Source organism: Salvelinus sp. IW2-2015, unplaced genomic scaffold (genome assembly GCF_002910315.2).
Source record: "Salvelinus sp. IW2-2015 unplaced genomic scaffold, ASM291031v2 Un_scaffold3735, whole genome shotgun sequence".
Lineage (NCBI taxonomy): Eukaryota > Metazoa > Chordata > Actinopteri > Salmoniformes > Salmonidae > Salvelinus > Salvelinus sp. IW2-2015.
Window position 1 is genome coordinate 14,387 of NW_019945011.1, and position 25,088 is coordinate 39,474.

At 43.7% G+C, this 25,088-nt stretch overlaps 1 long non-coding RNA gene and 1 pseudogene across 1 annotated transcript in view; both read right to left on the reverse strand.

The window, feature by feature from the left end:
- LOC139026015 (uncharacterized) overlaps positions 1-489 on the reverse strand; it is a 5,027-nt gene extending 4,538 nt beyond the window's left edge. Inside the window, exon 1 of the long non-coding RNA XR_011477726.1 lies at positions 4-489. This is a non-coding gene — a long non-coding RNA (uncharacterized lncRNA). The remainder of the gene's footprint in view (positions 1-3) is intronic.
- A 61-nt stretch (positions 490-550) lies between these two features.
- On the reverse strand, positions 551-23,789 carry LOC112076409 (OX-2 membrane glycoprotein-like; annotated as a pseudogene).
- Positions 23,790-25,088: the final 1,299 nt, after the last annotated feature.

Below are 25,088 nucleotides of genomic sequence, written 5' to 3' on the forward strand. Positions count from 1 at the left end.
CACGTCAACTTCCATCGTTGTCTCGACTATTTTGGGTAGGCTGATTTGGTGTGACGTTAACTATAGGGTTTGTAATACTGACTTTAGGAAGATGCTGAAGAGTTTATTGCTAATAAAGAGTAGTAATTCATTTGTATTCATACATCTGTTGTGAGGTTTAAACAGGCTGAAAAGTATGGAAGCCATTTTCCTGCTTTAATTACACCTTCAACTCAAATGGGCAGATGGTAGGAATATGCTTCAATAGGAAAGGCACACAGACATGTTGTCATACCCTGTTGTAAAATGTCAGTTAAATATTGAGCATGAGAAATATATATATATTTATTATTCTAAATGATGTCATATAGCTAACTGTAATATACTGCAAATTGCAATTGTATTTTAATACTGGAACTCCCATGAAGTCAACTTGTGTGTTTTTGAGTCATAAAATAAAGATATATGTCACACACACACACACACACACACACATACAACAACCCCCCCCCCCCCCCCAATACAGCAGCAAAATCACACAAACAAATAACAGGAGAACTCCTACACAAAAAAGCAGCCTGGTCCTTAAACACACTGTAACTGTTAAAATACATTACAGTGTGTAATTAGAACGTTTTAGCGAACGTATCATTTAAAAACCTCCTACTTTTAAAGCACTTTGTAATAACGGCCTTTGTCTAGACTTTTTTTTCTTCATCGAGTGGACCGATTATAGCCTGATCCCAGATCTGTTGAGCCATTGGCGTAACAATGACTATAGGAGTTGGCAAGTCATACAAACTGATCTGGGACCATTCTCGACAGACTAAACATCAAAGTCAAAGTCACATCAAAGTGTCTTTATATCTACTGTTAATAGAAACATGGCTTTAGTGTTGTTGATGTTGTTGTCACTGGTGGGATGAAGGTTTATGTCCAATTCACCCAGTGGGGCCTGGAGAAACAGCTGTTGGTGATGTGTAGCACTGTAGTGAGCTGTTCCTTCTAACAGACATGGAGCGTATGGTGCTGAGGAGCTGATAGGTCTAGCTGGATGACCAGAACTCTGGCTTCTCATCAAAACAGTCCTTCTTCCACCATTCCAGGTCAAATCTCAATCTGGACGGTGGGAGAGAGAGAGAGAGTGGAGGGAGGGGGCCAGAGAGAGGGGGAGAGAGACACAGCGAGAGAGAGAGACAATTAGACCAAACCAAATCATGAGAAAACAAAAGAATAATTACTTGACACATTGGAAAGAATTAACAAAAAAACAGAGCAAACTAGAATGCTATTTGGCCCTAAACAAAGAGTACACAGTGGCAGAATACCTGACCACTGTGACTGACCCAAACTTAAGGAAAGCTTTGACTATGTACAGACTCAGTGAGCATAGCCTTGCTATTGAGAAAGGCCGCCGTAGGCAGACCTGGCTCTCAGGAGAAGACAGGCTATGTGCACACTGTCCACAAAATGAGGTGGAAACTGAGCTGCACTTCCTAACCTCCTGTCCAATGTATGACCATATTAGAGAGACATATTTCCCTCAGATTACACAGATCCACAAAGAATTAAAAAACAAACCCAATTTTGATAAACTCCCATATCTACTGGGTGAAATACCACAGTGTGACATCACAGCAGTAAGATTTGTGACCTGTTGCCACAAGAAAAGGGCAACCAGTGAAGAACAAACACCATTGTAAATACAACCCATATTTATGTTTATTTATTTCACCTTTTGCACTTCCCTTTTGTACTAACCATTTGCACATCGTTACAACACTGTATATAGACATAATATGACATTTGTAATGTCTTTATTCTTTTGGAACTTCTTTCTGTTCATTTTTATTGTTTATTTTTCACTTTTGTATATTATCTACCTCACTTGCATTGGCAATGTTAACATATGTTTCCCATGCCAATAAAGCCCCTTGAATTGAATTGAGAGAGAGAGGGTGGGCAGAGAGAGGCGGGAAAGACACACACACAGAGAGACACAGAGAGACACAGAGAGGCAAAGAGAGGCACAGAGAGACACGGAGAGAGAGAGAGAGAAGAGAGTGTGTAAGAGGGGGGGTAGAGAGAGAGATATTTAATTCATCATCATATCCAAAAACAGAGGTGTTATTGTGCTAGTTCTACCATCATCTACTCCACAGTTTCAACTCCAAAAAACAGTCCGTCAGTCACTCCCTCTTCCTGACCCTCTAATGTCCTCCTCACAGAAACAGGCAGGCAGCATCATGTGGAGACAGATCACAGTCTGCCGTAGGGCGAGAAGTCTGGCGCAGGGCGAGATATCAACAACTTTGTCTTTGAAAGAATAAAGGCCTACATCGGAGTAGAGACTTCCGCTGGTTTGCTTAAGGAGCAGGACCAAAACTTGTCTTATTATTCTTCCTGAAAGTGATTAAATGTTTAAATGTTCCCTGCCAAAAACATCATAACATCCTGGCAGCATCTCTCTCTGTAAATAGCCCATCCAACTACCTCATCCCCCATACTGTTATTTATTTGATTTATTTTGCTCCTTTGCACCCCTCTACTTGCACATTCATCTTCTGCACATTCTACCATTCCAGTGTTTAATTGCTATATTGTAATTACTTCGCCATCACGGCCTATTTATTGCATTACCTCTCTTAACCTACCTCATTTGCACATGCCGTATTTCGATTTTTCTACTGTATTATTGATTGTATGTTTGTTTATTCCATGTGTAACTCTGTGTTGTTGTATGTGTCGAACTGCTTTGCTTTATCTTGGCCAGGTCGCAGTTGTAAATGAGAACTTGTTCTCGACTAGCCTACCTGGTTAAATAAAGGTGAAATAATAAATAAATAAAAAGAAGTAAAGCATGGCTGAAATTCCACAGTAATGTACGTTTGTGAGTGTGTGATAGTCAGTGGTGGTTTATCAGTAAAATAGGCATCAACTTTTTTTAAACTTTCTTTGTGAAAAGTAAATGAACATGTACAGGCAACCACCAGCAGGTGTCTCCTAACCATCCAATCAGAGGATCTCTAACCAGGTTGCCAGATTGGAGATATATGACCATGCTTAACGGTCAAGATAACATGAAGGTGATAAAACTAAAACTGTTATTTCTCTTCTTCTCTTAGACTGTTTCTGAAACTGTCTTCCCTACTTCCCCACAACCAATCAGAGTTTTGCCGACAGTGCTGCACTCATGGCGAGGTAAGGTCGGTTGAGCATGTTTGTGTGCCGGACAGGATATGGTTACTCCCCGCACTTCCTCCTGTGTTGCAGATTAAAAGTGCCCCATGCAACCTCTCCTTTCATCAAATAACAGAAGTTGTTATCTGGACTTTACTTTCTGCATGACTGGCTGAGGCTCATATCCCACAAGATACACATGAAGCTTTTTAACAGTATGTCTGACGACCGGGTCTCCTGCGTGCCTCGACTATGTTATCATACAAACGCTAACTCTGTGTAGACATAAATAGAACTGGAGAATTTGACTGAAATACCTTCAGTTCTGGGTTGGGTTCTATTTCCCAGCTGTAATTGAAGCAGACAGACAACACTATGGCCCATTGATTTAGTAGAACCATAGTAGAACCACAGAAACCCACTTGTGGTTCCATGCTGCTCCCAGTCTCTCCCCACACATCGTCATATAATGTACTCCCACCATCCAGACTAGCACCATCTCTGAGCTCCAAAAGTATTGGGACAGTGACAAATTTTGTTGTTTGGATTTGAAATGATACAATGACTATGAGGTTAAAGTGCAGACTGTCCGCTTTCATTTGAGGGTATTTTTTTATCTATTTCTTTTGAACCGTTTAGAAATTACAGCACTTTTTGTACATAGTCCACCCATTTTAGGGGACCAAAAGTATTGGGACAAATTCACTTGTATGTGTATTAAAGTAGTCAAAAGTTTAGTATTTGGTCCCATATTCCCAGCACACAATGATGACATCAAACTCTGTGACTCTACAAACTTGTGTGGATGCACTTGCTGTTTGTTTTGGTTGTTTCAGATGATTTTGTGCCCAATAGAAATGAATGGTAAATAATGGATTGAGTCACTTTTATTGTAAATAAGAATAGAATGTTTCTTAACACTTCTACATTCATGTGGATGCTGCCATGATTAAAGATAACCCTGAACGAATCGTGAATAATTGATGAGTGAGAAGATTAGACACACAAATATCCTATTTTCAAAATGGACAAAGGTAATTGTCAATTATGAGATATATTAGATCAATTAGAGAAGCCATCTCTCATTCCATCGCAAGTGTTGGTGTAAATTCAGCCGCTGACATACAGTTGTTTGACCTATAATACAACACAGTGGGAGATACATCTGAAATCAGAGATGCAGGTGCCCTCCTGATACAACCACCTCACAGCAACGTCATAATCAGAACTGTCTTCTGACCCCATCAGGTGATTAATAACGGCACTCTGCACAATGTCATTGAGGGCACACCATGAGTGAGGCCGGGCTAGCATGCGGCAGGAACAGTCTGAGAAAAAGAGAGGCTGGTTATCCACTGGGCAGTTTGTCAGATTTTGGTTTTTCTGGCCCCTCTTCCCTCCTCCTGGCCCCTTGTGTGAATCTGGCTCAAGTACGGATAGAGAAGTCCTTTACTTGAGAAACTAGCACTGGACAGCCAGCACAATCACTTGTTATTCTGGGGAGAGGAGGAGCACGAACCATAGACAACACTTAAAACAAACTGAATTTGTTAAAAATAAATGACCTCTGTGGTGTTTCTTGGCAGGTGGACAGTGTGTCACCTCTAGTTCTGTACACACATTAAATCATAGTAAGTTACATTTACTCCACACTATTCTATTTACCAATCGGAATATTTCTCATAATGACTTTATGAGAAACAGCTATGCAAAGTAAATTATTACCTCCACAGGTAATTGCAGTAGTGCACTACTTTAGACCAGGACCCATAGGACATAGTGCACACTTTAGACAGGACCCATAGGGCACTACTTTAGACCAGGACCCATAGGGTACTACTTTAGACCAGGACCCATAGGAATAGTGCACTACTTTAGACCAGGACCCATAGACACTACTTTAGACCGGACGATAGGTACTACTTTAGCCAGGACCCATAGAGCACTACTTTAGACCGGGACCATAGAGCACTACTTTAGACCGAGGCCCATAGGGGCACTACTTTAGACCAGGACCCATAGTACTACTTTAGACCAGACCCATAGGACATAGGGCACTACTTTAGACCAGGACCCATAGAGCACTACTTTAGACCAGGACCAGAGCACTACTTTAGACCAGGACATAGGTACTACTTTAGACCAGGACCCATAGGGCACTACTTTAGACCAGGACCATCAGTGCACTACTTAGACCGACCCATAGGGCACACTTTAGACCAGGACCCATAGGGCACTACTTTAGACCAGGACCCATAGGGCACTACTTTAGACCAGGACGCATAGGTACTACTTTAGACCAGGACCATAGGCACTACTTTAGACCAGGACCCATAGTGCACTATTTAGACCAGGACCCATAGGGCACTACTTTAGACCAGGACCCATAGGGAATAGGGTGCCATTTGGACGCATCTGTGGTCTTGAATCCACATCATGATTCAGGGGGTGAACCAACAAGGACATGTCTATGTCTGCCCTACAGGATGTTGATTTTGGAGCCTTTGGCAGTCTGGCGCAGTCTTAGAAAAGTAACTCAACAGGAAAGAGTGTTGAGTAGTTTGGAGTAGATGAGTACCAGCGAATCTGTCTCCTCAACAACATCTACCCACATGGCAGAGGTCTTCCTCATCAGTTCCAGCCTTTCTTATCACGTAACAACACAGCAATGAGGAAGAGCAACATCGTGTGAGAGCTCTGACCGACCAGTGGGTCAGAACTTATGAGTCAAGTCGGACACTTTCATCAGCTCTGGAAACTAAAATAATTACTAAACCTACGTAGTACGCAAACCATGGATGGTTCGTTCAATGTCCCTTAAACTTTCAAGAGTGCCAAAGAGACCCGACGAATCAGATCAACTTCTAAAATGTCTTGGCCTATCTGTAGAATTGAGAAATCAAATTGTCCCTATTGCTAAATGCTAGACCACTTCTAAGATATAGCCATGAGCCAACAGAGCCAACACTCATGGACTGTCATTATAATTCCTCCACAACCCTACCTGGCTTATCTTGACACCTCAGTGCCAGACTCAGCAGCAGTGTTTTGCAGACTACACCTCTTTTCAGAATAAGTTAACATACCGCTCACCCTCCCACCACTGCTTATCATAGACCACAGTACCCCCCCACCACTGCTTATCAAGACCACAGTAACCCCTCCCACCACTGCTTATCATAGACCACAGTAACCCCTCACCACTGCTTATCATAGACCACAGTAACCCCTCCCACCACTGCTTATCATAGACCACAGTAACCCTCCCACCACTGCTTATCATAGACCACAGTAACCCCAGAACCGACTGCTTAGCATAGACCACAGTAACCCCTCCCACCACTGCTTATCATAGACCACAGTAACCCCTCCCACCACTGCTTATCATAGACCACAGTAACCCCAGAACCACTTCCCTCTCATTGGCTAAATCTTATCATTAGTGAGTGTAATGAGCCTCTTCAGTTTCAACATGTTGAGACGTAAACATGTTGAAACGGCAGGAGGATTTCTCAGTAGGAAACTGAGTAATACTGTTGTGTTGAATTCCTTGAAGGAACTACCTGAAAGTACTCATACAATTTCCTTTTTAATGCCAGGTAAATACCAATGGAAACTAGTGCTGCCAGAAACTGTCCCCACAGGATTTCACAGTCGGAAATAGAACAACAAAAAAATGGACCTTTCCTGAAATCTCTCTCCTTTGGCCGACCAAAAAGCTAACTTTGACGGCAACTGTTGTCGGTAGGGTGATCTGTTCTGTTTCCTGCATCTACCTGGGAACTGGGAAGTCCTATTATTATTGCCATTTCACCCCACCCTGAAGAGGTCATGGGAAAAGGTGTTAGAGGTCAAGGGTCAAGGGAGCGAGGATGACAGAGGACTGGCGTGCCCCCTTTCACTTTCCTGTGGACCTCCCACCTCCATGTTAAAAGATGTCATCACTCTCAAAGAGTTATCCTTTTGAGTCATGTTTCCTTACCTTTGTGACGTTGGTTTTGTGATTTAGGGGGATGGTAACTTTCCATCAGTGTACATTTTGAAGGTCATACTGTTGTGTTTTTGTATCAAGCTTTGTGCCAGCTGTTACTGAGTGTTCTTTAACAACACTGATTCGCAGAAGTTTGAGATACTTATTACCAAAGAGATAAAACAATTAGTTTTATCAACTGTTATTAGTACTCTCTACTAAGCCCTAGTGGAGATCCTGAGAGTCCACTGAAGTCACAGAGATATGATGACGAGGCCTTGACCCCATATCATAAATACTTTATTCATCCCAGAGGGGAAATTAGTTAAATGAAGGTTCAGTTTGTTCCCCATACAGTTAAAGTGATTGACCCAAAACCGCCCCTCCCCTGCTAACCAGTGGAAGTTGCAATCAAGAGGGAGTCGCAATCAATGAAACATTTGAGCTTCTACATTGTGTTTATATGACATGATCCAACCGTGCAAACTCACGGAGCAAGATGTTCACTTTTCACTCTGAGATTGACAGTTGGCTTTTAGAGATCGTAGATCTCAGGGAAGGTGACGTCACATTCCGATGCCAACAAAAAGTCTCCTCTTCATCAAGAACACATGAAACAACCACAGTAGGAGACAGATGACCAGGGTTATGAGAAGCACTCATAACTTGGCAAACATAACCCGGTCACACTGTGTCAGCTGTGAAGAGGCTTGTTCCCAGGATTCTGAAGGACACTGCTATCATTAGCCTCACCATGGCAACAACACATCCATGGTGTTGGAGACTACACAAAAATAGCAGTAAAGTCCTTTTTGTGACTGTTTACAAAACACCTAGGGAGTGTATTGAGTAGGACACAACATTTGAAACATTGCAGATATAATTACAATGTATATTGAATGGACAGGGTCCTCTATTCTGAATGAGAGAATCGTGTCCCCTCTATATGTTCAGGTTACATGAGAATGCTGCGCCCCACTAAATAWGCCCATGGAGTGTCACCTCTTCGACCAGGAAATAAACTCAAGGAGGATCAGAAGCTGATTGGCTACTCACCGTCTCGGCACAGGAAGCACTTGCAGAGGCACACACACAGACAGCACAGGAGCAGGGCTGCCACACAGGATACTGAGATGATAGTAGTGAGGGCCGGACCAACTGCAACACACACACACAGCATGTTTACCAACAGACATATGACAACCCATGAGATGTGGATGGCGCCGGAGGGGATGGCTGCCGTCTTATCGGCTCAACCAACCATGCGATTTTGTTTGTTTTTTCGCGTTGTTCGTAACTTGTTTAGTACATAATGTTGCTGCTACCGTCTCTTATGACCTAAAAGAGCTTCTGGACATCAGAACTGCGATTACTCACCTCAGATTAAACAAAGAGTTTTTCTTGAGTCGGACGGGAGGGATATACTACAGACACACGAACATAGATCCCCGTCATTGGGTGGAGAAGGAAACTGAGATTTTGCGGAAAAGGATCAGGGTCTCTTGTGAGGATCAGGAGACGAGTGGCTAATCTGCCTTTGCCTTCTGTCCTGCTAGCTAACGTTCAATCGCTGGAAAATAAGTGGGACGAACTGAAAGCACGTATATCCTACCAACGGGACATTACAAACTGTAATATCTTATCTTTCACAGAGTCATGGCTGAACGACGACACTATCTACCTAGAGATTCTAGACCACCTTTACTTCACACACAGAGATGCGTACAAAGCTCTCCCTTGCCCTCAATTTGGCAAATCTGACCATATTTCTATCCTCCTGATTCCTGCTTACAATAAAAAATTAAAGCAGAAAGCACCAGTGACTCGGTCTATAAAAAAAAAGTGGTCAGATGAAGCAGATGCTAAACTACAGGACTGTTTTGCTAGCACAGACTGAAATATGTTCTGCGATTCTTCCAATGGCATTGAGGAGTACACCACATCAGTCACTGGCTTTATCAATAAGTGCAATCGATGACGTCATCCCCACAGTGACTGTACGTACATAGCCCAACCAGAAGCCATGGATTACAGGCAACATTCGCACTGGCTAAGGGTAGAGCTGCGCTTTCAAGGAGCGGGACTCTAACCCAGAAACTTATAAGAAATCCCGCTATGCCTCCGACGAACCATCAAACAGGCAAAGCATCAATACATGACATAGATCGATCATACTACACGGCTCCGACGCTCGTCAGATGTGGCAGGGCTTGCAAACTATTACAGACTACAAAGGGAAGCACAGAGCTTCCCAGTGACACGAGCCTACCAGACGAGCTAAATAACTTCTATGCTCACTTCGAGGCAAGTAACACTGAAATATGCATGAGAGCATCAGTTGTTCCGGACGACTGTGTGATCACGCTCTCCGCAGCCGATGTGAGTAAGACCTTTAAACAGGTCAACATTCACAAGGCCACAGGCCAAGACGGACTACCAGGACGTATACTGCGAGCATGTGCTAACCAACTGGCTGGTGTCTTCACTGACATTTTCAACCTCTCCCTGTCCGAGTCTGTAATACCAACATGTTTCAAGCAGACCACCATAGTCCATTGCCCAAGAACACTCAGGTAACCTGCCTAAATGACTACCGACCTTAGCACTCACGACTGTAGCCATGAAATGCTTTGAAAGGCTGGTCATGGCTCACATCAACACCATTATCCCAGAACCCCTAGACCACTCCAATTTGCATGCCGCACCAACAGATCCACAGATGATGCAATCTCTATTACACTCCACACTGCCCTTTCATACCTGGACAAAAGGACACCTATGTGAGAATGCTATCCATTGACTACAGCTCAGCGTTCAACACCATAGTGCCCTCAAAGCTCATCAGTAAGCTAAGGACTCTGGGACTAAAAATCCCTCTGCAACTGGATCCTGGACTTCCTGACGGCCATCCGCAGGTGGTAAGGGCAGGTAACAACACATCCGCCACGCTGATCTCAACACGGGGGCCCTCAGGGGTGCGTGCTCAGTCCCTCCTGTACTCCCTGTTCGCTCATGACTGCATGGCCAGGCATGACTCCAACACCATCATTAAGTTTGCTGATGACAACAGTGGTAGGCCTGATCACCGACAACGATGAGACAGCCTATAGGGAGGAGGTCAGAGCCTGACCGTGTTGTGCAAGGACAACAACCTCTCCTCAATGTGATCAAGACAAAGGAGATGATTGTGGACGAAGGAAAAGGAGGACCGAGCACGCCCCATTCTCATCGACGGGCTGTGGTGGAGCAGGTTGAGAGCTTCAAGTTCCTTGGCATCCACATCACCAACAAACTAACATGACGTCAAAGCATGACGTCAAAACTAAAAATCGTCAAAGACTCCAGCCACCCTAGTCATGACTGTTCTCTCTGCTACCGCACGGCAAGCGGTACCGGAGCGCCAAGTCTAGGTCCAAGAGGCTTCTAAACAGCTTCTACCCCAAGCCATACGACTCGAACAGCTAATCAAATGGCTATCCAGACTATTTGCATTGTCAAACCCCCCTTCTACGCTGCTGCTACTCTGTTATCTATGCATAGTCACTTTAATAACTCTACCTACATGTACATATTACCTCAATTACCTCGACACCGTGCTCCCCGCACATTGACTCTGTACCGGTACCCCTGTATATAACCCCGCTATTGTTATTTACTTATGCTCTATAAATATTTGTATTTCTTATCTCTTATTTTTTTTTTGTATGTATTTTTCTTAAACTGCATTGTTGGTTAAGGCTTGTAAGTAAGCATTTCACTGTAAGGTCTACACTGTTGTATTCGGCCATGTGACAAATACAATTTGATTTGATAGCATATACCATTGAGCAGGCGCTTTTATCCAGAATGACTTACAGTACAGTGAGCGCATACATTTGGGTAACAAATCTGACCCCCGGGAATGGAAGCCAGGACCCTGGCGTTGCTAGCGTCATGACCAAACTGAGCCAGACAGGACCACAATATTGACTTCAAGGACATTAAACTATGCCTCATTTTGACCATAACTCATGATATGAGCTTCACAACAAGAGAGATAGACATACTGTGGAAAAGGCGTGATGCTTATTTTGGTTTTCCACTTCCTGGAAACTGTAGCACTTAATGGTCTATCAAACGAGCCATAATTGTACAYAACTAGAATAGCAACTGAAGCTTTCCTAGGAATCACTCCCCCAAATGGATACAATCAYAAAACTAGAKCAGGACAGTGTTACAATACAGGATTTCAACACACAACTCTACACATGTTGAACCACAATGCAGACCTGGGTTCAAATAGCGGTCCCAAGTCSTGGGCTTGATTGACCTCGCCTGGCGGAATGGACCCAAAACAATAGTCCTAAAAGTGCAAACCCTGCCCATCGCACTCCATGTATGGCATTTGAAAGAAGAAGAAAAAKACTATTTGAACCCAGCACTGTCAGATTGCGAGGGCTGTTAAGCAGACTTGTCTTCATAAGCAGAAAAAATCTGGGTGACATTTTATTAAAAAAGGATCATTAATATACCATTATTAGATCTATAAGACATATATTAATGATTTACTGCTAATATATACATCTTTATTAAGCCAATGTGATTCTCTGAGCTGCTCACCATTGAGGTTGACGGACATGGGCGAGTCCAGGCCTCGGTGGTGCACCATGCATTTGACGGATAGGTCGTGGGGCAGGCCCTCCTGGAGGAGGAGGGTGCTGGTGACCAGGGTGGTGCCGTCCCCCTGGTCGTAAGACGAGGACACGGACGGCCCTAGCGTCCGGTTGTCCCCCTCCACATTCCATACCATCTGGGCTGCAGGACGGGCTGCGGCCGTGCAGTTGGCCTCGATGACCCCGCTGGAGGTCACGTGGGTGATCTCTGGRTTGGGCAGCACTGAGGGAGACATCACACACAATGGATGAGAGATCATGTTTATGGTGAATGACAGTATATACAGTGTAAGGCAGTGGTTCACAACTCCAGTCCTCCAGGACCCCCAACAGTGGTTCTCCAGTGGTGTGGTCTGGCTGGTGTTATCTTGTCTGGTGTGGTCTAACTGGTGTTATCTTGTCTGGTGTAATCTCGTCTGATGTGGTCTGACTGATGTTATCTTGTCTGGTGTGGTCTGACTGATGTTATCTTGTCTGGTGTTATCTTGTCTGGTGTTATCTTGTCTGGTGCAGTCTGACTGGTGTTATCTTGTCTGGTGCAGTCTGACTGGTGTTATCTTGTCTGATATTTGTTGTTTTATTGTGTTGTCTGGTGTTGGCATTGTGTTAGTTCCTATGTCTTCATCATGGCATAACAGACTCAGAAACAGGACATGGCCTCCAACCCTCCAGTCTCCATCTGACACAATGAGACCTCACTATATCAGACCTCCCCTCCCCGACCCCCCCCGACCCCGCCCGCTCCCCCTCCCCACCCCCCCCCCCCCGCCCGCCCCCCCCCCCCCCCCTTCCTCCGTCTCCAATCCCAAGACCACTACCCTATCCTTCTGGGGCAAACATTGGAAACAGGACATGGCCTCCAACCCTCCAGTCTCCATCTGACACAATGAGACCTACTATATCAGACTGGGCAACATGGAAACAGGACATGGCCCCAACCTCCAGTCTCCATCTGCACAATGAGACCTCACTATATCAGACTGGCAACATGGAAACAGGACATGGCCTCCAACCTCCAGTCTCCATCTGACACAATGAGACTCACTATATCAGACTGGGAACATGGAAACAGGACATGGCCTCCAACCTCCAGTCTCCATCTGACACAATGAGACTCACTATATCAGACTGGCCAACATGGAAACAGGACTGGCCTCCAACCCTCCAGTCTCCATCTGACACAATGAGACCTCACTATATCAGACTGGGCAACATGGAACAGGACATGGCCTCCAACCCTCCAGTCTCCATCTGACACTTAACTTATATCAGACTGCACACAACATGGAAACGGACGGAATGACAGATGGGCATCGTGGCCTGGGTTACTGCTGTTTCTACAGTGGACAAAAGCAGGGCTGTTTCGGTCAGTGAGATTTGGAGCAGAGGGACTCACACAGAGACATACTGATCAGAGCACCACACACACACACACACACACACACAGAGAGGGCCTGTGTCTAGGGAAAACAGTGACCCAGTCATCCCTTGGGTCTCAGCCCATTTAAATCACCTCTTTCCTGTCTCCAGAATCGTCACCCTTCCCTCTAACAACTTTATCACTCCCAAGTCCCAACACTCACATTCTGTAATCAGTCCATAGCCTGCCACACAGCATCTAAGAGGACTTCTGTAATCAGTCCATAGCCAGCCACACCGCATCTAAGATGACTTCTGTAATCAGTCCATAGCCAGCCACACAGCATCTAAGAGGACTTCTGTAATCAGTCCATAGCCAGCCACACCGCATCTAAGAGGCAGTCTATCAAAGTCAAATTCTATAACTTCCATTCCATAACTGTGAAATTACAATAGGCAATGTTGAGTCTCCAGTGTGAAATACTCGTATCTATCTCAGTATGCCACCAAGGGCATAACATTTGTGGTTCTTATATTTCAGTGGGCAGAATGCACTAAAACAGCCCAACCCTGTTCCTGGTGACACCCTCCTGTAGGTTTATACTCCAACCCTGTTCCTGGAGAGATACCCTCCTGTAGGTTTATACTCCAACCCTGTTCCTGGAGAGAAACCCTCCTGTAGTTTATACTCCAACCCTGTTCCTGGAGAGATACCCTCCTGTAGGTTTTACTCCAACCCTGTTCCTGGAGAGTACCATCCTCCAGGGTTGGAGTATTTACCCTCCTGTAGGTTTCTCTCCAGGAACAGGGTTGGGCAGCCCTGCACTAAAGGGTAGCCTTCCACTCCTAAAGGCACTTTAATAATTGTACAATAAAGTGTCTCCACAGCAGGTCTAAACTACCATTGTGACCCACTCTGGCTCCTCCACCGCTACATAAAGCTCTTCCCTTTCCTGTGCTTATCTGGGAAACACACACACACACACACACTTCTCCCTGTCTGTGTGTGTGTATCATCTTATAATACGACTTCCTTCCTATCTACTATTAGAATGTCTATTATGACAACATCATCCGGGAAACCATCACATTTTTACAGTGTGATTACAGTGTGATTACACATGGCACTTTAATGACCTGGAGGGTATAGACACACACACATCCTCTCATCCAGTCTCAATGGGCCTGTTTGGCCTTCAATGAGCACAACAACTGACTACCTTGGGGCACATGGCTATGTTTTCCAACAAACTAAATATAAAGTATACTAGAATAGCTGGGCAGTAGATGGCTGCTACTGGTTTTGAGCCACATCTTTATCAGTGAAGATTGGGAGCAGGAAATTCCAGCAATAAACCATTATCAATTCAACTTTCCTTACAGCAATAGCCTCAGTGGATATACTCCCTGAGATATAAGTTCATTTCAACAATACATCCTTCCAAATGACCCCTAAAACCCCATCCATACACACCATATACAAAGAGGCAGGCAGTGCGCTCCTGGTGCCTTCTGGGTAGGTGTGGAACTCGCAGGTGTAGCAGCCCTCGTCCTCCGTCTTCACCGGCCTGATGGACAGCTGGGTGTCTCCCAGGGAGGGTTCAGGGTCATACGTCCCGATAAGGTTCCTCAATGCTGGGTTGGCCTCGCTTGGCAAAGGAGGCCAACGTGATCGTGTCGCCCTGCTCTGCAGTCTTTCTCCACAGGACCTGGGTACCTGTCTGGGAGCCGTACCAGCAGGACATGGTGGCCAGCTTCCCGCTGATGGCTGTTTATTACCCTCGTTGCCCACTTTGACTGGGTCAGACACAGGGAGACAGAGGAAGGTATCAATAGGTGAGCATTTGGAATGGGAGGAGCACATTCATAGTGGTGGGTTAGAGAGATAAGACAAAGTGTTTGGAGGCTTACATTTCAGCAAGGCATTTAAATATAGAAATCATTTGGCTCCATTTAAAACCTTATGCACACTACATGACCAAAAGTATGTTGACCCTTGCTCGTCGAACATCTCATTCAAAAATCATGGGCATTAATATGAAGTTGGTCCCCCCTCTGCTGTTATAACAGCCTCCACTCTTCTGGGAAGACTTTCTACTAGATGTTGGAACATTGCTGTGGGAACTTGCTTCCATTCAGCCACAAGAGCATTAGTGAGGTTGGGCACTGATGTTGGGCGATTAGGCATTTTTCTTGTCTATGTTGAATACATAATTTAAACATTGGGGGAAAGTATGTGAACCCCTAGGCTAGTCAGGAGTCAGCTAACCTGGAGTCCAATCAATGAGACAAGATTGGAGATGTTGGTTAGAGCTGCCTTGCCCTATAAAAACACTCACAAAAATGTACAAGAAGCATTGCCTGATGTGAACCATGCCTCGAACAAAGGAGATCTCAGAAGACCTAAGATTAAGAATTGTTGACTTGAATAAAGCTGGAAAGGGTTACAAAAGTATCTCTAAAGTATCTTTGTTGCTACTCTCCCTAGGAGTGGCCGTCCTGCAAAGATGACTGCAAGAGCACAGAGCAGAATGCTCAATGAGGTTAAGWAGAATCCTAGAGTGTCAGCTAAAGACTGACAGAAATGTCTGGAACATGCTAACATCTCTGTTGACGAGTCTTCGATATGTAAAACACTAAACTAAAATGGTGTTCATGGGAGGACACCACGGAAGAAGCCACTGCTGTCCAAAAAAAACATTGCTGCAAGTCTGACATTTGCAAAAGTGCACCTGGATGTTCCACAGCCTACTGGCTAAATATTCTGTGGACAGATTAAACTAAAGTTGAGTTGTTTGGAAGGAACACACAAGACTATGTGTGGAGAAAAAAAAGGCACAGCACACCAAAATCAAAACCTCATCCCAACTGTAATGTATAGTGAAGGGAGCATCATGGTTTGGGGCTGCTTTGCTGTCTGGGAAAATTAATTCCCAAATTTATCAAGCCATTTTGCTGGAGAATGTAAGGCTCTGTCCACCAATTGAAGCTCAACAGAAGTTGGGTGATGCAACAGGACAACGACCCAAAACACAAGTAAATCAATAGAATTGTTTCAACAGAAAAACAAAGAAAAAAACCCTTCTGGAGTGGCCCAGTCCTGACTTCAACCCAGGCCCAGTCCTGACTTCAACCCAGTTGAGATGCTGTGGCATGACCTCAAAAGAGCGGTTCACACCAGACATCCCAAGAATATTGCTGAACTGAAACAGTTTTGTAAAGAGGAATGGTCCACAATTCCTCCAGACCATAGTGTAGGTCTGATCCGCAACTACAGGGTCAACCAGTTATCAAATCCAAGGGTTCACATACTTTTCCCACCCTACCCTGTGAATGTTTACACGGTGTGATCAATTAAGACATGAAAACGTATAATTAATTTGTGTGTTATTAGTTTAAGCAGACTGTGTCTATTGTTGTGACTTACATGAAGATCAGATCAAATTTTATATTATATGACCAATTTATTCAGAATTCCAGGTGATTCCAAAGTGTTCACATATTTTTTCTTGCCAATGTATATGAGAGTTGTTGGGGGAAGTTGAAGGATGGGATTAAAAACAAACAAAAGATTATTACTGTAAAATACGTTGTGTCTGTAAAATGTATATAGTATGTATACGCTGGAAGAAGAGGCCTAAGCGTTGTTGTCCATTAGTTTATAACAATTAGGGAAGAGGTAGTAGGGTTAGGGGAAAATAATAAAGGGAAATATATATTTTTAAAGATATTGATATATATATACAAAAATATTTCCCTTCACAGGAACTAAGGGGGGCCTAGCCCGAACCATGAAAAACAGCCCCAGACCCAAATTTTTGAGTTGGCACAATGCATTCGGGCAGGTAGCGTTCTCCTGGCATCCGCCAAGCCCAGATTTGTCCGTCGGACTGCCAGATGGTGAAGCATGATTCATAAATCCAGAGAACGCGTTTCCACTACTCCATAGTCCCATGGCGCGAGCTTTACACCACTCCAGCCGACGCTTGGCATTGAGCAGGGTGATCTTGGCTGCTCGGCCATGGAAACCCATTTCATGAAGCTCCCGACAAACAGTTATTGTGCTGATGATGCTTCCAGAGGCAGTTTAGAACTTGGTAGTGGTGTTACAAGCGAGGAAAGATGATTATTATGCGCTATGCGTTCAGCACTCCCGTTCTGTGAGCTTGTGTGTTCTACCACTTCGTGGCTGAGCCGTTGTGGCTCCTAGACATTAACACTTCACAATAACAGCACTTACAGTTGACTGGRGCAGCTCTAGCAAGGCAGAAATTTGACCAACTGGCTTGTTGGAAAGGTGGCATCCTATRACGGTGCCACGTTGAAAGTCACTGAGCTCTTCAGGAAGGCCATTCTACTGCCAATGTTTGTCTATGGAGATTTTATGGCTGTGTACTCGATTTTATACACCTGTCAGCAATGGGTGTGGCTGAAATCGTCGAATCAACCAATTTGAAGGGGTGTCCACATACTGCTGTATATATAGTGTATCTTTTGGGGCAGTAATACGACAGAGGGTTAGAGGTGTCCTCTTGTTGTGGTCGTTATAGTTAGAGAAAGTATCGGGGCCCTGGTCTGTTGAGTATGGCTGACCTCAACCCACTTCCTGTTTCTGATTATCCACAACTGATTTATTCCGGGACRGGAGGGCCAAGTGAGCATGCTGACTTTTCATGACCTCACASAATCAGCAGACAAATCAACTGTGCTGAGAAACATGGGAACTACAAGCCTTGTAAAAATAAACAAATTCACAGGAGGCTTTGTTTTACAATTTAGAAAAATTCAACAATTGGGAATGTGCCAACCCTATGAGGAAGGHCACCTGGTGCTGGAGAGAGAGTATTTGAGGAGGAGAAATTAAGGAARCTATTGCATGCCATAGTCCTGGAATCTACAGTATATCTGGAAGTCCTTGCTAGTGTGACTGACCCGGGTTCAAATYGTGCTCCCCCAAGACAGTGTTAGCATGCTGAGCTAAAGCCTATGCATTACCTCTGGGCACTAATGCAAGTCTTCAGGTCTCAGTCAAGGCTACTCATCACATGAGCGTGGTTTACCAAACCACCTTGTTTAGACTGAGGCCAAACTCACCTTCGATACTGAGGCAGGTCTTTCCCTCCTGTGCTCCGCTGGGGTAGATGTCAAAGATGCAGTGGTAGCAGCCCTCGTCGTTAGGCCCCGCACTCTTGATGGTGATGGCGCTGACGTTGTTGTGCGATGAAGTTAGCTCCACGTTGTCTTGGCGGGAGGTGGTTCTAACCGACTCGCCCGGCTCGTACGCCAAGAGAACCTGCTTGTGTTTGTTCAGCCAGCGGACCTGCTTGACAGTGTCGCCAGTTGCTATGGTGACGTTACAGCCCAGCGTGAAGGGGAGGCCCGCCACAGCGGTCATGCTGGAGGGGGCGATGACCTCACCTGACACATGACAGGAAGTCAATTAACGAGAAGCACTGAAACTCAATACAATTCACTATTTTAAGGTGGTTCGACCACATACCAAGTCAAACATGCTTTCTCACTGCAAGGGAAGAGTAGYATTTTCTATTGGAAATATCCACTACTTTGGATTCAACATGGCCCCTAAACCTACTGTAACGTAGTGAAATATGTGGAGTGTTGGCTACCTTGTGTCCTGAAAACCACCATCACCAATAGCTGCAGACACAGCATCAGCCACCGAGACAGGGCAGATCCACGCATCTTGGTCTGCAGGAGTGTGTTGCATACAGGTTACTGATAGAGAACATGACTACTGTTAAAAATAGCACCATGGAACATCCACAGCCAACAGTCACAATGAACTKCAGCATATAAAGTGKAATSTGATTTTGACTTCCCCTACCTGTGATCCAGTGTGTGAGACGTGTTGTCGGTCAGTGTTGTAGCAACCTCATCTTACTGGCAGACGGACTCCTGTAGCTGGATCCAGGAACCAGAGGAGGACACAACTCTCTCAACATTGTAACCCTCTATTCAGCATTATAACCAATTATAACAGAGCATTATAACCTACAGTGGCAAGAAAAAAAAGTTTGTGAACCCTTTGGAATTACCTGTACTGATCATTAAATGTGATCTGATCTTCATCTAAGTCACAACAATAGACAAACACGTTCTGCTTAAACTAATAACACACACACACAATTATACGTTTTCATGTCTTTATTGAACACACCGTGTAAACCATCCCACAGCAGAGGGAAAAAGTATCTTAAACCCTGGATTTAATAACTGGTTGGCAAAATTACCTCAACCAAACGTTTTCTGTAGTTGCGGATCAGACCTGCACAACGGTCGGAGGAATTTTGGACCATTCCTCTTTACAAAACTTTCAGTTAAGCAATATTCTTGGATGTCTGTGTGAACCGCTCTTTTGAGGTCATGCCACAGAATCTCAAATCGGTTGAGGTCAGGACTCCAGAAGGCGTATTTCTTCTCGTTGAAGCCATTCTGTTGTTGATTTTTTCTTGTTTTTTGGGGCGTTGTCCCGTTGCATTACCCAACTTCTGTTGAGCTTCAATTGGCGGATAGCCTTACATTCTCCTCGCAAAATGTCTTGATAAACTTGGGAATTCATTTTCCCCTCGATGATAGTAAACTGTCCAGGCCCTGAGGCAGCAAAGCAGCCCCAAACCATGATGCTCCCTCCACCATACACAGTTGGATGAGGTTTTGAGTTGGTGTGCTGTGCCTTTTTCCACACATAGTTGTGTGTTCCTTCCAAACAACTCAGCTTTATTTAATCCGCCACATAATATCTGTCAGAAGCGCGTGGAACACCAGGTACTTTTGCAAACTTCAGATGTGCAGCAATGTTTTTTTTGGACAGCAGTGCTTCTTCCGTGGTGTCCTCCATGAACACCATCTTGTTTAGTGTTTTCATCATAGACTCCGTCAACAGAGATGTTAGCATGTTCCAGAGATTTCTGTAAGTCTTTAGCTGACACTCTAGTTCTTCTTAACCTCATTGAGCATCTGCGCGTGTACTGTTGCAGTCATCTTTGCAGGACGGCCACTCTCGGGAGAGTAGCAACACGTCTGAACTTTCTCCACTTATAGACAATTTGTCTTACTGTGGACTGATGACATCAAGGCTTTTAGAGATACTTTTGGAACACTTTCCACTTTAGCAAGTCAACAATTAGTCTTCTGAAATCTCTCTTGTTCGAGACATGGTTCCCATCAGGCATGCTTCTTGTGAATAGCAACTCACATTTTGTGAGTTTTTAATAGCAGGCAGCTCTAACCAACATCTCCAATCTTGTCTCATTGATTGACTTCAGGTAAACTGACTCCGGACTCCAATTAGCTTTTGGAGAAGTCATTAGCCTAGGGGTTCACATACTTTTTCCAACCTACACTGTGAATATTTAAATATGTATTCAATATAGACAAAAAAATGCAATAATTAGTGTTATTAGTTTTAGCACACTGTTTGTCTGTTTGTGACTTAGATGAAGATCGGATCTTATCCAGGTAATTCCAAAGGTTCACATACTTTTCTTGCCACTGTATAACGTTGCATTCTAACCTTATGTACTGTAGCATTATAACACTCGACTTAGTGGATAAAACTAAACTGGATAATGGAACGTAGCTCTAATCAATTTAGCTTATTTTCAGTAGCATTGCACCCACCAGGTTACGCTAAGACACAAACAGTGTTAGTCTGAGGGGCTATCGCCAGTGGATTGACTCAACAGATCAACAACAACAGCAGCAGCATATCATCAGTTCTGTCAGATTATAGGTCTTAACCCCTGTGCTGCACTCCTACCCACTGGACGAATCACCTGGCAAACAGAAGGCCATGTGCTGCACTCCTACCCACTGAGACTGTAATCACCTGGCAAACAGAAGGCCAGCTGTGCTGCACTCCTACCCACTGAGACTGTAATCACCTGGCAAACAGAAGGCCAGCTGTGCTGCACTCCTACCCACTGGGACTTAATCACCTGGCAAACAGAAGGCCAGCTGTGCTGCACTCCTACCCACTGGGACTTAATCACCTGGCAAACAGAAGGCCAGTCTGGCTGCACTCCTACCCACTGGGACTTAATCACCTGGCAAACAGAAGGCCAGCTGTGCTGCACTCCTACCCACTTGGACTATAATCACCTGGCAAACAGAAGGCCAGCTGTGCTGCACTCCTACCCACTGGGACTATAATCACCTGGCAAACAGAAGGCCAGCTGTGCTGCTTTGATGTCTGCAATGCACCAGTCCCTCCGGTCTCAAAAAAACACATTTGTGCAATCAAACCAGAAGCAAAAATCAGTGAACGACGCAAGAATGAGTCCGTGACAAAAGAAACAGAGGAACCACCATAACAGCCAGTAGTAGCCATGATAGAGCACGGTGGATGTACACGTACAGCAGCCTATAGGATTCAGGCCTATGTAAAGCACTGTCTGTCTGAGCATGGGCTTAGAGGTCTGCCAGCCAAGCCCAGCGTGGTTCAGCGGATATAAAACCACTTGTGGTTAAGCTCCTGTGTCTGCGTTGCCGGGAAATCCACTTGTTTAAGAGAGCCAGTGGGAGGTTGTGACAAAGCAAGGAGAAACAGCCCTCCAGGCAGAGGGTGTCCCTAAGAGCTGATTTGGGATCCGTTTACACAACCACAATGATTATCCCTTCTCTTGTGGAGGTACACAGCCAAACTGACCTCAGATCAGACACAGAGGCAACCTCCACTTAGACAATGAAAAAGAAACTGATATAAGCCACACAACCAGATCAGAGCTAACCCACCAGTCTTTTATAGGCATTCATTGGTCTTTTACGACGTAAACCTCTGGGTTCAAACATGCCGTCTGCCCGTTGGGCAAAGTTTAAAACGGCTCCTCTCTTTTCCACTATACACATTAAAAAAGTAGCTCTGACATCTTATCGTTAAAAACATAGTATATGAGTGAATGTACAACATAGCAACCAGTATTTCAAGATGAAACAGTCCCATAACAGACCCTGGAATCCATGCCCCTCGTGCATCTCTTTGAAAAACATGACACAGAAACGCCATTCCTGTATCAAACTGACTTGGATTTCACTGAATATCACAGCATAGATTATTACTGGGCCATGTTTGACTGATTCCATATCAAAGGGTGCATGCACAGCCAACAAAACTTAAAAGTCAACCTGATTGCCACGAGTAAAGGAAAACCTGGCCTTCACAGGCATAGGCCTATACAAGAATGGAACATGTTAGAGTACACTGGTCCTCAAGGGCCAAACAGTGTCGCAGAGCGTTAACATCATCAGCTGTTTGTTTAGTTGTCAGTAACAAGGTGTGTGGACTCCCTGATCCAAATCAAAGACTGGGGAGTCCAGACATCTATGTGATTAGATCACCAGACTTGATTCAATGTAGCATTTGATGAGTACAGAGCCTGTTCAGGCTTGTTATGTACCAACCTATGGGGTTTCTGTAATTGTTCTGTTGACGGATCACTACCATGCAATACCATGATTAGCGATATTTGATTATAATAGACATTTTTGGAGGGGAAAGGGGGGGTCTATTGAGCATATAAGGTGATTCATTGACATATTAATTCAATAAAAGGTTGAGATAAGCCTACTAGCAATATGTAGGCTAAAAGTTGATCCACATGAGTTGAATGAGGTCCTAGTCAAAAAAAGCAATGCACAAAATATAATCTACAATTTCATCCAACTTCAATATGATGCTATATTTGTCATAATCCTTAATTAAAAACTGCACTGGGATACAAAAATATATAAACATGATATAAACAATTGTTATAACAATATTATTAACGTAATGCTGTGGTGGGAAAGTACTAAATGATCATACTTGAGTAAACGTAAAGATGTTTTAATAGAAAATGACTCAAGTAAAAATAAGTCGCCATGTAAAATACTACTTGAGTGTAYAGTAGTGTCATACTTGAGTAAAAGTAAATGCTATACATCAAAATCCTTATATTAAGCAAACCAGAAGGCACGATTTTCTTGTTATTGTTTTTTTACGGACAGTCATGCGCACATCAACACTCAGACATCGACAAACGCAGTATTTGTGTTTAGTGAGTCCGCCAGATCCGAGGCAGTAGAGAAGACAACGCGTTATATTGATAGGTGCGTGAACTGGATCATAATTCTGTCCTGCCTGAGCAGTAAAAGTTTATTTTATTATAAAGTACATATACCTACAATAAACGGCTTAAGTAATACTTTAAAGTGTTTTTACTTAAGTAGGCTACTTTACACCACTGACGTAATGTATAGGCTAACCCTACAGACTTCTCCCACCTTTAGAAAATAATGCAATATAGACAACGTTATTATGAACGTATTTATATGCATATTAAACAGAACACAATGTTTTATTTTAACTGGGCCCTATAACAAATGAAAACTGGTTAAAAAAAACGACTTACCCGTTGAGCAGTGCATGGAGTTAGTGGTAACGAGATTGATTTAATTCCGTCCTCTGCAATAACACACTAGTCTACACTTTGACTATCAAACCATGCTTCAAAWGTCATAGCTGAACAGATCGGGTGAGATGCGTTCCGCCTCCACATGAGTGGCGTCAGAGAACAGACTGTCAAGTCAAGCGGACCTATATAGCGGACTGTCTACGGCCTGTCTTGGGTACGCTGTTGGCGATGTTGCATGAGCGCTGCAAAACTATACAAAACSGTTTCTCTACCACCYCTCTCCCTAAATTATATTCAGGCGACCCCTAGTGGCAATTGTTTGCAACATTGSCTGGTGTGGCAGAAGAATCAGACAATTCGTTTAAGCTTTGCCAGCAGCAGATTTATGACAATTCCATACATTACAACATTGTTGCAGCATTTGATTTATAAAGTGAAGAAATAATAAAACGAGAACGCACACAAAACACACCACAGAGTACATTATGATGACATTGTGTAGGCTATAATATTCCAACAATTAGATTTATAAAAAATTGAAGAATGAAACAACATACACGTCTAGCGTTTCTTCATGACCAAACTGCTAATATATTTACATAGGCTACATATGAACATATTTATACGATAACCCGCAGGACTAAATGTGTGTCATTAACCATTCAGTCAGCTAATCAGTATCTGTCCGAGACAACTCAACTGTCTCCGAGCCACACAGATGTGTGTGTGACAGTATGATAGTCGCTCGGTAATCCTTTAGAAACGTTTTCATATTGTTCTGTATAAAGAGGGTAATTAACATATTGTTCTGTATATTAGAGGGTAATTAACATATTGTTCTGTATAAAGTGAAGACAAGGGACTGCAGAACTGCTCTATTGTCATCAGAGGAGTGTCAAGAGGAGACGAGTCCTGCTACAAGTGTCTGTTTAACACCTTTTCAGATGGACCTATCAGTGGAACGATCTGCCTCAAAGTAAATGGTAAAAATCATGGATGGACCTTACTTTGACATTGTTTTTGTAAGTTTGACAACTAGTCTTAAGCCCAAATCCCACAGCCAATGACAGAGAACAGGAAGAACCATCAACACTCAACCCTCAACATGATGACCCTGAAATCCAGAGTCTAATCTAACACATATTCAAATGAGTTGCATTCCTGCATTGTTGTTCTGATGTTACTCATGTCACTTATATACTTCATAAAACAAATATGTGAATTACCCTTATTTATACAGAACAATATGTTAATTACCATACATACAGAACAGATGTCAATTACCCTCTTTACACACAACAATATGTTATTACCCTCTTTATACACAACAACATGTTAATTACCCTCTTTATACCAACAATATGTTAATGACCTCTTTAAAACAGAGATTTTGTTTTAATTACCCTCTTTATATGGAACTATATGTTAATTACCCTATAATATGCAGACAATATGTTAATTACCCTCTTATACAGAACAATATGTTAATGACCTCTTTATACAGAACAATATGAAAACGTTTCTAAAGGATTAAAG